At 43.5% G+C, this 7,902-nt stretch overlaps 1 protein-coding gene across 1 annotated transcript in view; it reads left to right on the top strand.

Annotated features, from left to right (window-relative positions):
• The first annotated feature begins 226 nt into the window (after window positions 1-226).
• The window catches only part of HTR1F (5-hydroxytryptamine receptor 1F), a 149,433-nt gene continuing 141,757 nt past the window's right edge, over window positions 227-7,902 (top strand). Inside the window, exon 1 of the mRNA XM_047875491.1 lies at window positions 227-321. The gene's annotated coding sequence lies outside the window, so the exon portion shown is untranslated. The remainder of the gene's footprint in view (window positions 322-7,902) is intronic.

The raw sequence follows: 7,902 nt of genomic DNA, 5'->3' as shown, positions 1-7,902 counted from the left end.
AAGACGAGGAAGGGGGGAAAGTGAGAGAAGCAAGATGAGAAACGGGTGTTGAAGGAAGAGATGAAGGCGAGCGGAGAGGAGTGTTAGGGGTGGTGGCGAGCCCCCGGTGACCGCCCGCTCGCCCGCCCGCCCGCGCTCGGGACCCAGCCGGGCGCGGCGCCCAAGTCCCGCAGCGCGCAGCGGGCCCGCGGCCCCGCGAGTAGCCCGGACGCGCGGCTCTCCGGCCGGCAGCTGCCGGCGCCCCGCGCGCTAGCGCCCGCCCGCTCCCGGCCCTGGAGCGCCGCCTTCCCCGCTCCTGACTCCTGCGGGGCAGCGCTCCCGGTGAGTGTGCGGCTCGCGCCCGGGCCTGGCCCGCGGGTGGGGAAGCGGAGCCGGGGAGCGCGGGGCAGCGGCCGCCTGCGGCGGGAGGGCCCGGCAGCCCCGCGCGGCCGGAGCAGGATTCCGGCACTTGTTCGGGGCGAACGAGCCGCGCTGGAATTCAAGAATTGCCCTTCCGCACTCTGCCCGCCGCCTCTGCTCCCCCGGGGCGAAGTTGCCGGGAGCAGGAGGGGTCCTGGGCGGAGCAGGTGCTCCGGGCTGGGAGGGAGGGGCCCCACCCGGGCCCAAGGGCGAGGGGTCCGACACCCCACTTAGGAGGGTGCAGGCTTCCGGCGCTCCTACCTGGAGGGGCGGCTGGGGTGGAGAGAGACCCGGCACCGGCCAGAATCCAGCACTGGAGGGTCGGGAGAGTCTTCGAATTCATCCCCCGGCGGGATGCTTCTGGGGAAAACGGTTAGAGAAATGTGAGGAGCCGGGAGGAGGAGTAGATGGGGGAAGGTTGCAGTTTTCTAACTTGATTTCCCGCGGGTACGAAGCACTGAGGTAAAGGGCAGGAGAGAGCTTCCACCTCGCGGCCACGAGGGGCCTGGGAGGCTGCTGGTCCTGCCCGACTAAGGAAGCCTGCCTTCCCGTTCAGGGGGGCGGTTGAGTGAGGGTGGCTATTCAGGGTTCCGGCCCCCAAAGGGGCTACGAGAGCCGCATCTGTGGGCCCAGAAAGTTAAGGAATGAAATGGAGGAGATGAGGAGAGAATACATACGGAGAGGAGTATTTTGGGTGCTTCAGATGCTGGATTGAGGTTTGGGGTTATTTCCACTTGCGCGAAAGAGGCGACCTTTCATAGCGTGCCGGAGAACTAAGGGAACTAAGGGTGCACTTGCGCGCACTTGGGAAGAAACCTTGAGAAGACTTCGTTTTCTGCATATAAAGTATTTCTCAGGCACCTTGTCGATTGTCACATCGTTACGCCGATTTGTTCAGTGAGCATGTAAGATGACATAAGCAGGGGAAGTCACCAGCCACTCAAAATCACTTTTTCTGGACTATCTATGTCATCATTGCAGTTTGACTAAATTTTAGTGGGCGTGCTATACCCCAAACCGGGAAAGTGAAACAGATTCAAGACGGGTTTCACTCTGGTTTCATTTATATACAAATCCTTGAAATTTGATTTGGTGAACCCAAGTCTAAATCCTTAAGTTTGAGTTGCCCCTTTTGTCCACGTATTTGCTGAACAAGGAGGTCTGGACTCTGAGCTGGTTTTCACTGTGAACTGGGAGTGTCAGCGAGCCAGCTGCAAGCCCGAGGAAGACTCTCCATCCCTCTGGTCTTACAATTGCTCTTCCTCCTTCTCTTTCCCTTTCTCCCTCTCCAAACTCATAAGCAGGTTTGAGCATCATCACTGTGTATCTCCTTCAAGGAAGGTGGAGTTCTTGCTCCTCTCCATCCCATTCACACCTGTGTGTCAACGTTGGTCCTGATAATGAGAGTAGTTATTCACTGTTTCCAATCAGAAGCGGTTTTCTATGCTTTACGTGGCTTGTTTGTTAAACCCAGCTGTTTCTAGAACAAATGTTATTCTTGCCTGGTATCAGCTTAGGAGTTGCCAGATTTTGTCCAAGAAATTTTAATATATTTCCCCATACCTTCTTTGGTCGGTATGAATCATTTGTCAAGCCTCGTCGACTGAGACTTACTACAGAACTAATGAACTTAGTTATATCAAAGGGTCGTTCCCTTTCAACAGTATGTAAAGAGCTCTGATGGAATGAAGATTTAAAGAAGAGTGCAATTTTTGACACTTTAACTCAGTAGGCAAGTTTTATAGATGCCTGGGATTGAGCAATAACACATTTGTAAAGGCAGCTTTTTCAGTTTTAAATTCTTAACTGGAAATGAGAGGAGTAATAGTTTGCATTTTCTTATCTAGTAATTGTGGTCCCTTTTGAATGTGATTAACTATTACTGAAATCACTTCAAGGATTTTTAAAGGGCACTTTCTAGTGTATTAGTAATAAAGGGCTAGTGTAAAACAACATGGATATGGTTATGTTTGAAAGGCTATGGCAGGATTCTCTTTTTTTCAATAAGAATTTAAGGAGTGGAAAGGACACTGATTGAGGCAGAGTAAACAAGATGTAGCTTGTTGCTTCCTGATTGCTATTAACTGAAAGCACGAATAATCCTTAGGTGATGGGGTGCCAAGACCTGTAGGGTAGCATCTGTAGTGATCTGATATAGAACCACAGCTCCTGTGCCCCACAGTGAGAAGCCTTCCTTTTCCATTCCCTCAACCCTAAATTAGACAGGAAAGAAATGCTCACTTCTGCTCTAAAAGTGACGAACTCTTGAAATGCAGTAAGGAAACTCAGAATTGGCATCTGCAACAGAAATTATTACTTCCACTTGAAAAGGTGCAAAGAGAAATGTCAGAGCCTACGACCGAACATAAATAAGCAAAAATTATACCAATGAGTACATGTAAGTATTAAAGAGAGAAGACTATATCGATCTAATAATTTCTCGGTGGTGTTTCCTTCTCTCAGAAGTAGTTGGTGGCCTTTTTACCCATAGTATGCACTTTCTGTTTTCTTCTATGTACAGTAGGAAGCCACTAAAGCATTTCTATTGGGCAACAGTTTTACCAGGATCCTCTTGATACCGGATCCTCTTGATATTGTGTTGAGATAATTTGTATAAAGACAAGAGGGACAGTAGGGAGGCTGTTAGGGAGCTAGTTCAAAGCCTGAACTTTGATCAGAGTGATAGCTGTGAATATACCATATCCTGGATATATTGGAAGTAAAGGTGAGAAGACTCCATGATGTATTAGACATGGTTACTGACAGAGGAAAGGAATCAAGGTTCATGCCTAGATACATGATCAGAGCAGCTGAAAGAGTGCAGTTGTCACCCACTGATATGAGAGGAGTCAGGAGAAGCAGTTAACCTTTGAGCAGCCTATTTGATCTTCAGATGCGGGCATCTCAAGAGTAGTTGGGAGAAAGCTCAGGGAAAAAGTCAGAGTTGGAGATAAAAATGTGTAAGTCACTACTATATAAATGACATTTAGAACAATGGGACTTTATGAAATGATTTAAGGGGAGAATGTATTTAAAGCATCAGACTGAGAAAAGAGCTCTAAAACAGCCCAAAATATGGACACTGAAAAGAGTAGGAACCAGAAAAGGAAACTGAGAAGGAGCGGTAAGTGAAACGGGGAAATCCAGAAGGGTGTAATATCATGGAAGCCAGAAGAAGAAAAGTATTTTAAGAAGGAAGAAGTGAGGATCAGCTGTCTCCAATGCTGCAGAAGAGTTAAATTGTATGAAGACAAAGAATTACCTTGAAATTTTATTTGGCCTTGAAAAGAGCTATTTCAGTTGAAACGGTGGTGATAAAAGATTGACCGATATGGATTGAACAAAGACTAGTGACCTTGTGATTTCAGTCCTGGGAATTTATCTTACAGATATATGGCACTTAGGAAAAATAATATATGTTCCAAGTTACTCCCTGCAACTTTTTATATGGATAAACAATTGAAAGCAATAAATACTTGTAAATAACAAACAAAATTAACTATGTACATCCATTCAATGGAATACTATCCAGTTGTTAAAATTATTAAGGCACCTTTCTATGTACTAAGATGAAAAGATTTTCAAAGTATATTAAAGAGAAAAAGTTGCAATTCAGTATGCATGGTATGTTATCATGTATAGAACAAAGGAGAATGAACCTATGTATGAAAGTATATATTTAAAAACTGGATAATAGTGGTTGCCTACAGGGAGAAAAACGGGGTGTTGGGGTTCAATAATGGGAGGAGGATAAAGTCCTGTATATACTTGCTTAGTCTTGTATATACATTAATATCTTTGAGTTATAGTTATTGAAAATACTAAATAAAAGTTTATATGCAAATCACAAAAAAATTGTAGTTTAAAATAATAATGATGAAAAAAGAATAGAAGATGAGGAAGCAAAAACTCTGTATAAAATAGCTTTTTCAGGAAAAAGATGAAAAGTGGCTAGAGCAGGCCATGGGGATTTGTTTTTAAAATGGGAGCTGTAGAGACGCCTGGGTGGTGCAGTTGGTTAAGCGTCCGACTTCAGCCAGGTCACGATCTCGCGGTCCGTGAGTTCGAGCCCCACGTCAGGCTCTGGGCTGATGGCTCAGAGCCTGGAGCCTGTTTCCGATTCTGTGTCTCCCTCTCTCTCTGCCCCTCCCCTGTTCATGTTCTGTCTCTCTCTGTCCCAAAAAAATAAATAAACGTTGAAAAAAAATTTTTTTTAATGGGAGCTGTAATGTTGGAATTAGGCCAATGGGAATGAACCAGGCAGAAGCAAGAGTTGATTTAAAAAATAGAGAGGGAGTGAGAAGAACTGTGGGAGCAAAGTCATTTAATAATTGCTAGGGGATAGAATTCCAGAACTGAATGAGTGAGAGAACTAGCAACACTAGGAATAGGGACAGTGCATTTTCCCACAAAGCCCCAGACTTGTATCAGTCCTTTGGTCAGCCTCCTATATTCCTAAAGCGAAGTGCTGCCTGGGACATTTGTAGAAACTCTTCTAATTGACGCCACTGTAAAGTCAGTTCTTGTGTCATTTGTTCACTTAACCTCTCATCAAATCTTTTCTTACCATCGTTTGGCATTCTCTGCAGTTCTCCAAAGCAGCCTGAGCACAGCTGGCCACCCTTCTCAAAACTAATCCTGTCTCTTTGCTCTCAGGATGATTCCTCTTTAATGGGAATTCAGACACTGCCAGGAATGAAGCTCTCTCCACTCTTCTGACTCCTGTGTGTTTAGTTGCTCAGCTACTCTCCTTCCCTCCTATCCTATAGTCAAGCTGACTTCCTCTCTGCTCTGGATCCTACCACTGCCCCATTCCAATCTGCACCTTGCTTCATAAGCCATTCTTTTTATCACCTGCAACATTAACTTCTTCTTTATTTAATGACTCCATTGTTTAAGTTGATTAAGATTATATCACTCTCATCCTTAAAACAAGCAAACAGAAAAGCCTGTCATGATCCTGAACAATCCCTGTATCTAGTCCTGTTCACTCCTTTCCTCAGTCAGCTTCTAAAAAACTAATTTTTATTTCTTGCCACCATCTCTTCCCCTCCCATTAACTCCTTTCCCACCATAGCCTGGCTTCCACCCCTACCATACCATGAAACTCCTGTGGCAACTGTCATCGTATTTTTTATTTTTATTTATTTAAAAAAAATTTTTTTACGTTTATTCACTCATTTTGAGAGAGAGAGGGAGAAAGCATGATCGGAAGAGGGGCAGAGAGAGAGAGGAGAGAGCGAGAATCCCAAGCAGGCTCCACACCCACCAGCGTGGAGCCCACTGCGGCAGCTCCATGAACCAAAAGATCATGACCCAAGACAAAGTTGGACACTCCACTGACTGAGCCATCCAGGCATTCCATGTCATCATATTTTTAAACCAGAAGCTACGAATCACTGAAACCTTAGCTTGCTAAACTGTGTAGGAACATTTGGCAAAGTTAATATTAACCACTCATAGCTTTACTTCCATTAGACTCAAAGATAACTTCCTTGCTCTTAAACAAAGTTAGTGGCAGCACTTTCTTGGTCCAGTTTCTTTGTCTTTGAATTTTAATTCTCCATTCATTTGGTGATCCTCTTCCACTATCTATCCTTAGCTTTCTTCTCCATTCACTGCCATTTTTCTAATTCTTTTTTGGTGAAAGATCCCCTTAAGAAACTAGAAACACAAAGGAACAAACAACGATGGTATTTCCTCCCTAAGAAAATAATGCACATAAGTACAAATAATTGCAGATCATTTTTTGTCAATTGACAGACTCACCAAAGTTCATGTATGGGAATTAGGAATCCTTGCTACACCTTATAAAATAATATCATTAGCTACTGTGGTTTCAGTTACCCAAATGGGTCCTACTTATTTCAAATGTGACAAGTCTCAATTCTAACATTGCCCATTAATAGTTCTCTGCGTCTGTACCCAGGTCTAACACATACTACCTTCATGAGTTTGTCCATAAAATATAAATAAATAAAAATAACTTTCTTATCACTGTTAGTGAAAAAATAAATATTACTGCCACAAATAGTAGGCAATAATAAAAAAAAGTAATACAACAACAACAAAAATAGTGATCTTATTAAATTTTAATCAGGTAAAATTATTGCCAACTAAAAGTCTTGAGCCTGAGGCCAACTTGCTCTCGGCTTATTAAAAGGGAGATAACAAAAGTTAAAAACAGATCTTCAACAAACTGTAACACTCTCAAAGGGAAAGAAAATTGAAAAGGGAATAAATTCCTCACTTTGTTATTCAGTTTTATTTAATGCCATGACGTAGTACAAGTCAAGTCATGTCATGTAGCACCAATGGAACTTGGACTTGGGAAAATTTCCCTGTCTGCTGCATATCCAGCTCAAAACTCCTCATTAAGCTACAGACCCTAGAGATCACCAGATGGACAGATAATGACCTCTAGGCGCAGTCAACAGGCTCACAGTTAAACTCATCTTCTTTCTCCCCTAAATGTATAAGTTTCTTGTATTCCATATCCCATCAGAGAAACTCCCAATTCCTTTTTTAAAAATTTTCTCCATACCCACCCGAATCCAGTCAGTCTGATGGGTCTTTTGAATCTACTTTCCTGATCATCCATTACCTTACTTCAACTCAATATGCCTGGCCTGGACCCTTTTAAGTATCTTTAACTTCATCTCCCTGGACCAAGCCTTGCCCCCATGAGTCATTTGCCCCATGCTGCTACCAAATTAATTTTAGAGATTAGTTCTGTCCCATGCTTAAAATCCTTTGGTGGCTTCCCATTTCCTTCTGGGAACAAGCCAAACTATTTAGCTTACTCTTGTGGCCCTCCTTTATCTGGATTTCTGCTCCAGCTTCCTTCCTATCACCCCATCTTGCCCGTCTGCCAGCTATGCTTCAGCAATAGGGAACTCCTCACTGACACATGAGGTTTTCCTCTCTGTTCTTCACTTAGGTCTGAATATCCTTCCTTCTACCTGGGAAATTCTTAGTCATTTGCCAAAATTCAGATATTTGTTTTCCTTTCTAGACCCTTCCTATAACTAGAAAACAACTCCCTTCTGCTAGCTTCCATGCTATACTCACTGGCTATATGTATTTTTTATTTATTTACTGATGTCTTCTCTCCAGTTACACCAGGGTGTCCTTGGATGCCACAATTGAGTCCTATTCATCTCTATTTCCCCTGACTGAGTGAACCATAGTATTCGGCACAAAGGGCATCAAAGACAAACTTCTCTGACTCTCCTGTTGCCTGTGATGAAAATGCCTGTAATCCAGCCACAACCCTGAACACTTCACAAAAGCCCTTAGATGGGAGAGTGATTTTCTAAAAATCATTGCAAAAATGTCTCTTTCTCTATTCAGTGGTGCCTCTGTCTATGGCATTTCACTGTTTCAAACTATTTCACAAAATTAAAAGACCAAGAAACTCAGAGAAGCTTCCTAACATAATCTGCTGTATCCACCATATCTGAGCCAGATGGCTGTTTTTCTTATATAATAAAACCTCAAGGG

Source organism: Prionailurus viverrinus, chromosome C2, assembly GCF_022837055.1.
Source record: "Prionailurus viverrinus isolate Anna chromosome C2, UM_Priviv_1.0, whole genome shotgun sequence".
NCBI classification, from domain to species: Eukaryota; Metazoa; Chordata; class Mammalia; order Carnivora; family Felidae; genus Prionailurus; species Prionailurus viverrinus.
Note: the sequence above shows the minus strand (reverse complement) of the source record. Positions and strands in the feature narration are given on the sequence as shown.